Source organism: Salvelinus alpinus, chromosome 10 (assembly GCF_045679555.1).
Source record: "Salvelinus alpinus chromosome 10, SLU_Salpinus.1, whole genome shotgun sequence".
Classification (NCBI taxonomy): domain Eukaryota; kingdom Metazoa; phylum Chordata; class Actinopteri; order Salmoniformes; family Salmonidae; genus Salvelinus; species Salvelinus alpinus.
The window spans coordinates 46,368,561-46,382,259 of NC_092095.1; the positions used below are offsets into that span (position 1 = coordinate 46,368,561).

General features: G+C 46.0%; 1 long non-coding RNA gene across 1 annotated transcript; it reads right to left on the bottom strand.

Moving 5' to 3' along the window:
* Nucleotides 1–533: 533 nt before the first annotated feature.
* On the bottom strand, nt 534–1,910 carry LOC139532094 (uncharacterized). Its single transcript, XR_011666496.1, has 2 exons — nt 1,762–1,910; nt 534–1,139 (listed from the first exon to the last, which is right to left on the bottom strand). It is a non-coding gene; the product is annotated as an uncharacterized lncRNA (long non-coding RNA).
* Between the last annotated feature and the right edge of the window lie 11,789 nt (nt 1,911–13,699).

Sequence of the window (13,699 nt, forward strand, 5' to 3'; positions counted from 1 at the left end):
TGAAGAGCCCACTGCCGTTTATTTTACAGCACTCTAAAAGGAATGCGTGTGGGGGGATTCGTGCAAAAAATAACCATCAAATTTGATAAAAAATAACATTTTGCGTTTTACTCCAAGTGTGTGTGGGAGGCGTGAGGAGGGAGGAAGAGGTCTATAAGCGACAAAGATAATGTTGGGTACGGCAGCACGTTGAACTCGTCTGTGAAATGTCTAAATGTTTGGGGTTGAAGGGGTTGGAGAGGAGGTGGGGGAAAATAATGCCAAAAAGGTGAGTGGGGAGCCAAAGCAAACACAGAGTTTTACAATGGACCCCCTCATAAGCTGCTGGCGAGGCGAAGGTAACTGAGCGGCAGGAAGTGGTTCTCAGGTGTCACGGGGGTTAATTGTGTTTTGGTGTTATCTTTGAAAGGGGACCCCTTCTCCACCACCCCCATACAGCCTGGTGCTGGCCAGCTGGAGAAACAACACAGTAATATTGTAAGTTATGAAGACACTTGCATTGGACTGAGACACACACGCTTGTTTACTTGCACACGTTTAATTAAGCAAATGCATGCACACATGTATATACAGTACACACACTAATGCACGCATGTACATACACACACATTTGCTTGACACACACACACACAAGTGCATGGACGCACAAGAATGCATGCACACAAGCGCACGCGTGTACACACACACATACACACTTGTACACACACACTTTTCTTCCAAATATTATAATCTATTGCCCTTTTTGTATTCTCTTGATTTTTTCTCCCCTCTCTTCACACACACACACACACACACACACACACACACACACACACACACACACACACACACACACACACACACACACACACACACACACACACACACACACACACACACACACACACACACTACAGTATGAACCCTCTGTCCCCGGCAGGGTAGCATGCACTAGCCATAATGACGACCTCTGTGTGTGGCGTGGTGTTAAGACAGCCTGCCGAAGGAAATTGCTGCCCTTGCACCTTGCATTCCTGGGTGGGGTGTCGGGTGGTGCGAGGGCCCTCCGCTTCTTTTCAGATCCGAAGTTCACTCTCAACAATGACTTCTGCGGATTCTGTAGCGTGAAGTTTAGGAATTTTGCAGATGAAGAGCCCATTCTTCGGAAACAAAGACAAAGGAACCGCATAGTCAGAGGACTATGTGCAAAGTCAGGTGAAAACAGCCAGAATTTACAATTCAAATTACTATGTTTCTGGAATTTGAATTCCACACATTCTTTATGGTAGAACCCTGAGCTAAATAGAAGTTGAACTGTCAAATAATTTCTGATGAATTGGCATCCCTTTCGTTCAGATTTATTGTTGTGAAAGATGCTTGAAATACAACACTGAAGAAAAATGTGATGAAATAATGCAAACACAGCAAACACAACCATCTTTATTTTTATAAATAAATCTGTAGAAATAGACAGAGCATCTCTTTTGTCACTCTTTGTCTACGCGCAGAGTGATTTCAATCCCCCCCTTTCCCACTCCCTCTCCTTAACTCTTTCTCTTCCTATATCCGTCTCTCTCACACACTCAAACCCCCCCCCCCCCTCTCTCTCTTTTCCTGTCTCTCTACCCACACCTATCCCAACCCATCTCTCTCCCACCCCACCTCCCTTTCCTTCCCCCCTCTCTCCCTACCCTGATCCCTCTATATCTCTCTACCTCGCCCTCTCGCTCTGTCCCTTACCCCCTCACCTCTCTCCCTACCTCCTCTCTCTTTCCCCCTTACCTCTACGCCCCTATATCTCTTCCTCTCTCTCTTCCTCTCTCTCTCTCTCTCTCCTTCCCTTAGGCATGGTGATTTAGGAGCGACAGGGCTTTGGCCTCTGCGCCGGCTCCTCTCCTCCACTGACGTCCGCGTGGCGCTCCTTATCGGGAGATTCTCATTGCTCGTTTGGCCCATTTATCATCCCACAGTGGTACAATTACATAACACTGTTTACACACGGCGAGAAAAGCACACATGGGTTCAAATACAATTTGAAATTGTTAAAATACTTTGAGAGTTTGATGTAACCTGCCTAGAGTGCCAGATGGACGTGGTTTGCAACTTTTGGGACTATTCTATTTGTCCAGTAAGCCAGGCAAGCGCGATACAGTGATTTTAAAAGTGGTTTTAAATAGTGTTTGAACCCAGGTCTGACGGAGGGAGGGCTGCATTCTTATGTCCCCCCTCAGGCAACAGCAGGGAACCCTGTGGAGTGAAGCACTGTATGGGGAAAAGGGAGAATTGTGAGGAGGAAAAACTCACAAATAACTCTATGACCCCCTGTGTTTCTGGGTCACTTAATCCTGTGAGGTTCCCTATCCATAATGTCGCAAAAAGACGAGACACGTTTACAGTTGTGTAAAGTACTTAAGTAAAAATACTTTAAAGTACTACTTAAGTCATTTTTTGGTGTATCTGTACTTTACTTTTTATATTTTTGCCAACTTTTACTTCACCACATTCCTAAAGAAAAGAATGTACTTTTTACTCCATACATTTTCCCTGATACACAAAAGTACTCGTTACATTCTGACAGGAAAATGGTCCAATTCACACACTTATCAAGAAAAAATCCCTGGTGATCCCTACTGCCTCTGTACTGGCAGACTCACTAAACACAAATGCTTTGTTTGTAAATTATGTCTGAGTGTTGGAGTGTGCCCCCTGCTATCTATCAATAAGAAAAAAACAAGAAAATTGTGCCATCTGGATTGCTTAATATAAGTAATTTTAAATGGTTTATACTTTTACTTTCGTTACTTAAGTATATTAAAGCCATTCCATTTACTTTTGATACTTATGTGTATATAAAACAAAATACTTTTAGACAAGTAGTATTTTACTGGGTGACTTTCACTTGAGTAATTTTCTATTCAGGTATCTTTACTTTTACTCAAGAATGACAATTTAGTACTTTTTACACCACTGCACATTTACACGCCAGTCCATATTTTAGCTGTCCCACGGGGTCTGGGTATGGAGATGAAAAATGGGTTGGGAGTGGAGCGTCTTGGGAGCACATGGGCTTGTGTCTTCCTAAGTGATGATTACATGCCTGGACATAGTTAGTTCTTATGGAGGTGTTTATGTGTGTGTATGCGTGCCTATGTGCCTTAGCGTGTGTGTGACTGTGCCTATGTGCGTGCCTGAGTGTGTGTGTATGCTTATACTCTGTGTGTGTGTGTGTGTGTGTGTGTGTGTGGACTCTGCGCCTCATCAGAGCCTCTCTCTGTTGATCTTTTCACTCTCCTTTGCTTTCCTTACCTTCCTCGCCTGCCTAATTGATTGGTGTGATTTACGCAGTAATTATCGAAGCATGTGTTTCTTGGGAATAATGGTGTTATGACGGCGGGAGAGGGCAGGCTCAGATGAATGAGTGGATTAAGTGCGGCACTCAAGGAAGGGACGTCAAGGTTGGAGAGAAAGAGATGGAGAGAGAGAAAAGGAGAGAGAGAGGAGATAGGGAGTAAGGTGTTGGGCAGAGAGGGAGTATGAGGTAGAGAGGGATAGAGAGGTGGAGAGAAAGACAGAGTGGAGGAAAGAGGAGAGCTGAAAAATGTACAGGCTCTTACTTTTACAATATGCCATTATTTTTGTTCTCTGCCATATCTAAGCCATATTCAAAATTGAATTCAAGCCAGATAGCCTTTATTGAAATTGCATCTGTTCCTTTAGTTGACGTTGTAACGTTAGTTGCTAGCTAGGTGCGTAGCATTGCATTAGTGGAAACCAACACTGTTCTCAGGGCAGGCCTGGTTGTAGCTAGATAGGCTTGAGTTGTGTCGGGGACAATTGTAGCATTTTTGCCAACCCTAATCCTTTTCCTAACCTTAACCTAATTCTCATAACCTGCAACATACATTTTCCTAACCTGCTGCTTAAATTCAACTAACCTGTGCTACGAAAAGTAACTTCTGCCAGTAAAAAGCGGCAAACCTGCCCTGAGAACAGTCTTGGTTTCCACTAATGCAAACAGAAGTAGAACATTATAGCTATGTCTATTCTTACCTTGATCGTCGGAATTAGTTACTCTTTGACCATATCTCGAATGTTATTTGAGTCTCACCCCAAATAATACACGTGTCCAGGCAATGCTATTCTGCACTAAGATGGCTGTTGACTGATGTTACAGCATTCTTTCATGATTTGTCCTGACTTTCTGACAATTGTGGAATTCATTAACAACTTAGCTATTGAAATGCAAGCAGCAGGTGATGAGACCAGTTACAGAAAGTATTACAATACCAAAACATAAAACACACAACAATATTTCACTCAAGTCAACCTCACCAACATGATTGTATTACAGTTGTATTATCAGTAATACAGTAATACAGATAATACAGTTGTATTATCAGTAAAACGGTAATATTAACATACTGGACCTCCTTAGCACAAACAAACAAGATTATTTAAATGATTATCAAATCAAACTTTATTTGTCACATGCACCGAATACAACAAGTGCAGACCTTACCGTGAAATGCTTACTTACAAGCCCTTAACCAACAGTGCAGCTCAAGAAGAGTTGAGAAAATATTTACCAAATAAACGAAAGTAAAATAAACGAAAGTAAAACATTTAAAATAATTATAAAAAGTAAGACAATAACATAACAATAACAAGGCTTTATACAGGGTGTACCGGTACCGAGTCAGTGTGCGGGGCTACAGGTTAGTTGAGATATTTGTACATTTAGGGTGAAGTGACTGATGATGTAATGGAGAATGTGTTTACTTACATCCCTCTCAAGTCCAATCACCAAAGATGGCTTTAGTAGAGACAGAGAAAGTAGACTAGAGTATAGTAGAGTAGAAAGTATAGTAAAGTTACAAGAGAAAAGGGTGGGGGGACTAGGTGGAGGCTTAGATCTCCTGAAAATTCACCCTCCTGTAGCTTATCAATCAGCAGGCTATAGTGTGAAATAGGATTTTAGAAGTGCCGTCTTTGTCTTTTATCGTTAATGCCACCTTTGGTGTGCTTATCAATGCACGAGCACCTTTTTCCCACTCCTATTGCTCCTTGTGGAACAGCTTGTGGCCATAGACATATAGACATAGAAGGGTTTTGGAACCTCTAACCCTGGAAATTTTACTGTTAAACTCATGGGTACTCTAGCAATGGCTGCCAGTCTCGGCTTGAATGGGAAAATCAATCTAGTGTCTTCAGAAAGTATTCACACCCCTTGATTTTGTCAACATTTTCTTGTGTTACAGCCTGAATTTAGAATTGATTAAATATAGATTTTTTTTGTCACTGGCCTACACACATAACGTCAAAGTGGAATTATGTTTTCTAAGTGTTTACAAATTAATTAAACAGAAGTATTCAACCCCTTTGTTATGGCAAGCCTAAATAAATCCAGGAGTAAAAATGTGCTTAACAGGTCACATAATACGTTGCATGGATTACCTCATTTCTGTACTCCACACATACAATTATCTGTAAAGGAAACCTGTAAGGAAACCTGTACAGAATAAATGTATCCTGTTTGCAAAATGGCATTAAAATAATACTGCTAAAAATGTGGCAAAGCAATTAGCTTTTTGTCCTGAATAGAAAGTGTTATGTTTGGGGCAAATCCAATATAACAGATTACTGAGTACCACTCTCCATATTTTCAAGCATATTGGTGGATGCATCATGTTATGGGGATGCTTGTAATCGTTAAGGACTGGAGAGTTTTTCAGGATAAAAAAGAAACAGAATGGAACTAAGCACAGGCAAAATCCTAGAGGAAAACCTGGTTCAGTATGCTTTCCACCAGACACTGGGAGATTAATTCACCTTTCAGCAAGACAATAACCTAAGACATAAGGTCAAATCTACACTGGAGTTGCTTACCAAGAAGTCAGTGAATGTTCCTGAGTGGCCATGAATGTCAGTGAATGTTCGAGTACAGTTTTGACTTCAATCTACTTGAAAATCTATTGCAAGACCTGAAAATGGTTGTCTAGCAATGATCAACAACTCATTTGACAGCACTTTTGAAAAGAATAATGGACAAATGTTGCACAATCCACGTGTGAAAATCTTTTAGAGTGTTACGCAGAAAGAATCACAGCTGTAATCTCTGCCAAAGGTGATTCTAACAGGTATTGAGATCAGTGGGTTGAATACTTATCTAATCAAGATATATTAGTGTATTATCTTTTTATAATAAAAAAATATAAACTGCTCAAAAAAAATAAAGGGAACACTTAAACAACACAATGTAACTCCAAGTCAATCACACTTCTGTGAAATCAAACTGTCCACTTAGGAAGCAACACTGATTGACAATAAATTTCACATGCTGTTGTGCAAATGGAATAGACAAAAGGTGGAAATTATAGGCAATTAGCAAGACACCCCCAATTAAGGAGTGGTTCTGCAGGTGGTGACCACAGACCACTTCTCAGTTCCTATGCTTCCTGGCTGATGTTTTGGTCACTTTTGAATGCTGGCGGTGCTTTCACTATAGTGGTAGCATGAGACGGAGTCTACAACCCACACAAGTGGCTCAGGTAGTGCAGCTCATCCAGGATGGCACATCAATGCGAGCTGTGGCAAGAAGGTTTGCTGTGTCTGTCAGCGTAGTGTCCAGAGCATGGAGGCGCTACCAGGAGACAGGCCAGTACATCAGGAGACGTGGAGGAGGCCGTAGGAGGGCAACAACCCAGCAGCAGGACTGCTACCTCCGCCTTTGTGCAAGGAGGAGCACTGCCAGAGCCCTGCAAAATGACCTCCAGCAGGCCACAAATGTGCATGTGTCAGCATATGGTCTCACAAGGGGTCTGAGGATCTCATCTCGGTACCTAATGGCAGTCATGCTACCTCTGGCGAGCACATGGAGGGCTGTGCGGCCCCACAAAGAAATGCCACCCCACACCATGACTGACCCACCGCCAAACCGGTCATGCTGGAGGATGTTGCAGGCAGCAGAACGTTCTCCACGGCGTCTCCAGACTCTGTCACGTCTGTCACATGTGCTCATGTGCTCAGTGTGAACCTGCTTTCATCTGTGAAGAGCACAGGGCGCCAGTGGCGAATTTGCCAATCTTGGTGTTCTCTGGCAAATGCCAAACGTCCTGCACGGTGTTGGGCTGTAAGCACAACCCCCACCTGTGGACGTCGGGCCCTCATACCACCCTCATGGAGTCTGTTTCTGACCGTTTGAACAGACACATGCACATTTGTGGATAAATGAGAGAACCCTGAGTTAGCGTGCCCCTGAGCAGGTTAGTTCTGAAGGATTCATTTCCATAGAAATATAACAGGCTAAAAGTTGAGCCACTTTCATGGTACCGGTTATCCCGAGTTGAACTCAGAGTAGACCAAAGTTAACTCCTCAAATCTGATTTGTAGTATAGGGCTCAGGATGAAGCCCTCTCTGTCCCACATCTACAGTACTGTGCTCCCAGTTCACCCCCAAAAAGCTGATTGCTTTGAAAACATCCAATCACACACATGCGCACACACAGAGAGAGAGGCAGAGGAGACATTACACCATCTACAAACAACACTATCTACAAACAATTAACAAACCAATCAGTAATTAGGAATGGATGATTCGTCATAATGAGATGGTAAGTGGGTACTGAATGACTCCAATTACTTAAGGCCTTTGCAGACTGTGTGATTTTAGCCATCTTATCAAATCAAATTTTATTGGTCACATACACATCTTTAGCGGATGTTATTGCGGGTTTAGCGAAATGCTTGTGCTTCTAGCTCCGACAGTGCAGTAATATCTAACAAGTAATATCTAACAATTTCACAACATATACCCAACACACATAAATCTAAGTAAGGAATGGAATAAAGAATATATACATACATGGACGAGTGATGTCAGAGTGGCATGGACTAAGATAGTAGAATAATATAGAATACAGTATATGCATATGAGATGAGTAATGCAAGTAATGCAAACATTATCAAAGTAACTGGTGTTCCATTTCATGAAGTGGCCAGTGATTTCTAGTCCATGTCTATAGGCAGCAGCCTTTAATGTGCTAGTGATGGCTGTTTAACCTCTCTAGGGTACGTGAGACGGTAGCGTCCCACCTCTTCAACAGCCAGTGAAACTGCAGGGCGCCAAATTCAAAACAACAGAAATCCCATAAATAAAATTCCTCAAACATACATGTATTTTACACCATTTTAAAGATACACTTGTTGTAAATCCAGCCACAGTGTCCGATTTCAAAAGGCTTTACGACGAAAGCAAACCAAACGATTATGTTAGGTGAGTGCCTATTCACAGAATAACACAGCCATTTTCCAGCTAAAGAGAGGAGTCACAAAAAGCAGAAATAGAGATAAAATTAATCACTAACCTTTGATGATCTTCATCAGATGGCACTCATAGGACTTCATGTTACACAATACATGTATGTTTTGTTCGATAAAGTTCATATTTATATCCAAAAATCTCAGTTTACATTGGAGCGTTATGTTCAGTAATGTTTTGCTTCCAAAATATCCGGTGATTTTGCAGAGAGCCACATCAATTTACAGAAATACTCATCATAAACGTTGATGAAAGATACAATTGTTATGCATAGAATTAAAGATAAACTTCTCCTTAATAATGCAACCGCTGTGTCAGATTTTAAAAAAGCTTTACGGTGAAAGCACACGATGCAATAATCTGAGTACAGCGCTCAGCCACCAAAACAAGCCATACAGATACCCGCCATGTTGCGGAGTCAGTAAAAGTCAGAAATAGCGTTATAAATATTCACTTACCTTTGATGATCTTCATCGGAATGCACTCCCAGGAATCCCAGTTCCACAATAAATGTTTGTTTTGTTAGATAAAGTTCATCTTTATGTCCAAATACCTCATTTTTCCCCCGCGCATTTCGTCCACCAATTCAAATACACAAGGCGCGAGCACCAAGTCCAGTCAAAAAAGTTCCATTACAGTTCGTAGAAACATGTCAAATGATGTATATAATCAATCTTTAGGATGTTTTTATCATAAATCTTCAATAATGTTTCAACCGGACAATTCTTTAGAAAGGAAAGGGAACGGAGCTCGTGCTCAAGGCCGGGCGCAATCAACAACTCATGGCTTTCAGCCAGACCCCTGGTTCAAACAGCTCTTATTCGCTCCCCCTTCACAGTAGAAGCCTGAAACAACATTCTAAAGACTGTTGACATCTAGTGGAAGCTTTAGGAAGTGCAATCTGACCCCATTTACACGGTATATTGGATAGGCAATCACTTGAAAAACTACAGACCTCAGATTTCCCACTTCCTGGTTGGATTCTTCTCAGGTTTTCGCCTGCCATATGAGTTCTGTTATACTCACAGACATCATTCAAACAGATTCAGAAACTTCAGAGTGTTTTCTATCCAAATCTACTAATTATATGCATATCTTAGCTTCTTGGTCTGAGTAGCAGGCAGTTTACTCTGGGCACGCTTTTCATCCGAACGTGAAAATACTGCCCCCTAGCCCAGCCAATAAGAATGTGATGATTAACAGAGTCGAAAGCCTTGGCCAGGTCGATGAATACGGCTGCGCAGTAATGTCTCTTATCGATGGCGGTTATGATGTCGTTTAGGACCTTGAGCGTGGCTGAGGTGCACCCATGACCAGCTCTGAAACCAGATTGCATAGCGGAGAAGGTACGGTGGAATTCGAAATGGTCGGTAATCTGTTTGTTAACTTGGCTTTCGAAGACCTTAGTAAGACAGGGTAGGATAGATATAGGTCTGTAGCAGTTTGGGTCTAGAGTGTCACCCCCTTTGAAGAGGGGGATGACCGCGGCAGCTTTCCAATCTATGGGAATCTCAGACGATACGAAAGAGAGGTTCAACAGATTAGTAATAGGGGTTGCAAAAATTTCGGCAGATAATTTTAGAAAGGGTCCAGATTGTCTAGCCCGGCTGATTTGTAGGGGTCCAGATTTTGCAGCTCTTTCAGAACATCAGCTGTCTGGATTTGGGAGAAGGAGAAATGGTGGCGGCTTTGGCGGTTTGCTGTGGAGGGTGCCGGGCAGTTCACCGGGGTAGGGGTAGCCAGGTGGAAAGAATGGCCAGCCGTAGAGAAATGCTTATTGAAATTCTCAATTATAGTGGATTTATCGGTGGTGACAGTGTTTCCTAGCCTCAGAGCAGTGGGCAGCTGGGAGGAGGTGCTCTTATTCTCCATGGACTTTACAGTGTCCCTGAACCTTTTTGAGTTAGTACTACAGGATGCACATATCTGTTTGAAAAAGCTAGCCTTAGCTATCCTAACTGCCTGTGTATATTTGATCCAAACTTCCCTGAAAAGTTGCATATCACGGGGGCTGTTCGATGCTAATGCAGAACGCCACAGGATGTTTTTGTGCTGGTCAAGGGCAGACAGGTCTGGAGTGAACCAAGGACTATATCTATTCCAAAAAATTAATGGGGCATACTTGTTAAAGATGATGAGGAAGGCACTTTTAAAGAATAGCCAGGCATCATCTACTGACGGGATGAGGTCAATGTCATTCAAGGATACCCCAGCCAGGTCGATTAGAAAGGCCTGCTCGCAGAAGTGTTTTAGGGAGCGTTTGACAGTGATGAGGGGTGGTCGTTTGGTCGCAGACCCATTACGTATGCAGGCAATGAGTGATCGCTGAGATCTTGATTGAAAACAGCAGAGGTGTATTTGGAGGGCGGGTTAGTTAGGATGACATCTATGAGGGTGCCCGTGTTTACGGATTTGGAGTTGTACCTGGTAGGTTCATTGATAATTTGTGTGAGATTGAGGGCATCAAGCTTAGATTGTAGGATGGCCGGGGTGTTAAGCATGTCCCAGTTTAGGTCACCTAGTAGCACGAGCTCAGAAGATAGATGGTGGGCAATCAATTCACATATGGTACCAAGGGCAGAGCTGGGGGCAGAGGGAGGTCTATAGCAAGTGGCAACAGTGAGAGACTTGTTTCTGGAAAGGTGCATTTTTAGAAGTAGAAGCTCGAATTGTTTGGGTACAGACTTGGATAGTAATACAGAACTCTGCAGGCTATCTTTACACTAGATTGCAACACCGCCCCCTTTGGCAGGTCTATCTTGGCGGAAAATGTTATAGTTAGCTGTAACGGCAGCCTTCCTCCTCTTCACGAGAAGAGAGGGTGTAACAGGGATCGGACCAACACGCAGCGTAGCCAGTGCTCAACATGTTTAATAAAACGAAACAGTGAACACTTACAATGATACAAAATAACAAAATGTGGCAAACCGATACAGCCCTATCTGGTGCAGAGAAAACACAAAGACAGGAAACAACCACCCACAAACCCCAACACAAAACAAGCCACCTATATATGATTCCCAATCAGAGACAACACAAAACACCTGCCTCTGATTGAGAACCATATTAGGCCAAACATAGAAACAGACAAACTAGACACACAACATAGAATGCCCACCCAGCTCACGTCCTGAGCAACACTAAAACAAGCAAAACACACAAGAATTATGGTCAGAACGTGACAGTACCCCCCTCCTGAGGTGCGGACTCCGAACGCACCCCCTAAAACTCTAGGGGAGGGTCTGGGTGGGCATCTGTCCGCGGTGGCGGATCCGGTGCTGGACGAGGACACCACTCCACCATTGTCTTTGTCCCCCTCCTTAGCGTCCTTTGAGTGGCGACCCTCGCCGCCGACCTTGGCCTAGGAACCCTCACAAAGGGCCCCATCAGACTGAGGAGACAGCTCCGAACCGAGAGGCAGCTCCGGACAGAGAGGCAGCTCCGGACAGAGAGGCAGCTCCGGACAGAGAGGCAGCTCCGGACAGAGAGGCAGCTCCGGACAGAGAGGCAGCTCCGGACAGACAGGCAGCTCCGGACTGGAGGGCAGCTCATGACTGGAGGGCAGCTCATGACTGGAGGGCAGCTCATGACTGGAGGGCAGCTCATGACTGGAGGGCAGCTCATGACTGGAGGGCAGCTCATGACTGGAGGGCAGCTCATGACTGAAGGGCAGCTCATGACTGAAGGGCAGCTCATGACTGGAAGGCAGCTCAAGACTGGAAGGCAGCACATGACTGGAGGGCAGCACATGACTGGAGGGCAGCACATGACTGGAGGGCGGCTCATGACTGGAGGGCGGCTCATGACTGGAAGGCAGCTCTGGCGGCTCCTGACTGGCTGGCGGCTCTGGCGGCTCCTGACTGGCTGGCGGCTCTGGAAGCTCCTGACTGGCTGGTGGCTCTGGAAGCTCCTGACTGGCTGGTGGCTCTGGAAGCTCCTGACTGGCTGGTGGCTCTGGAAGCTCCTGACTGGCTGGTGGCTCTGGAAGCTCCTGACTGGCTGGCGGCTCTAGAAGCTCCTGACTGGCTGGCGGCTCTGGCAGCTCCTGACTGGCTGGCGGCTCTGGCAGCTCCTGACTGGCTGGCGGCTCCTGACTGGCTGGCGGCTCCTGACTGACGGATGGCTCTAGTGCCTCCGGACAGACGGGCGGCTCTAATGGCTCGGGACAGACGGGCGGCTCTAATGGCGCTGGGCAGACGGATGGCTCAGAAGGCGCTGGGCAGACGGATGGTTCAGATGGCGCTGGGCAGGCAGGCAGCTCAGATGGCGCTGGGCAGGCAGGCAGGCAGCTCAGATGGCGCTGGGCAGGCAGGCAGGCAGGCAGCTCAGATGGCGCTGGGTAGGCAGGCAGCTCAGACGGCGCTGGGTAGGCAGGGAGCTCAGACGGCGCTGGGTAGGCAGGGAGCTCAGACGGCGCTGGGTAGGCAGGCAGCTCAGACGGCGCTGGGCAGGCAGGCATCTCAGACCTGCTGAGGCGCACAGTAGGCCTGGTGCGTGTTGCCGGAACTGGTGGTACCGGTTTGTAGACACGCACCTCAAGGCTAGTGCGGGGAGCAGGAACAGGGCACACTGGACTCTCGAGGTGCACTATACACCTGGTGCGTGGTACCGGCACTGGTGGTACCGGGCTGAGGGCACGCACCTCAGGGCGAGTGCGGGGAGAAGGAACAGTGCGTACAGGGCTCTGGATACGCACAGTAAGCTTGGTGCACAGGGAGAGTGCGTGGAGGAGGAACAGAGTTCTGGAGACGCACAGGAAGCCTGGTGCGTGGTGTAGGCACTGGTGTTACTGGGCTGGGGCAAGGAGGTGGCGCCGGATATACGGTGCTCTTAAGCACCGAGCCTGCCCAACCTTACCTGGTTTAATGCTCCCCGTAGCCAGGCCAGTGCGGCGAGGTGGAATAGGGGCCCCCGAACCGGGGACACCATGCGTAAGGCTGGTGCCATGTACACCGGCCCGAGGAGACGTACTGGAGACCAGATATGTTGAGCCGGCTTCATGGCACCTGGCTCGATGCCCACTCTAGCCCGGCCGATACGTGGAGCTGGGATGTACCGCATCTGGCTATACACACGTACAGGAGACACCGTGCGCCTTTCCGCACAACACGGTGTCTGCCCGTACTCTCGCTCTCACGGGAAGCCCGGGAAGTTGGCGCAGGTCTCCTACCTGACTTCGCCACACTCCCCTTTATCCCCCCCCCCCCCCCCCAATACATTTTTGGGGTTTCTTCTCGGGCTTCCTGGCCAGCCGTGTTCCCTCATAACACCGGTTCCCCTTCGCGGCTGATTCCGCTCTCCTAGCTGCCTCCACCTGTTCCCATGGAAGGCGATCCTTACCAGCCAGGATCTCCTCCCATGTGTAGCAACCCTTTCCGTCCAACACCTCTTCCCAAGTCCATT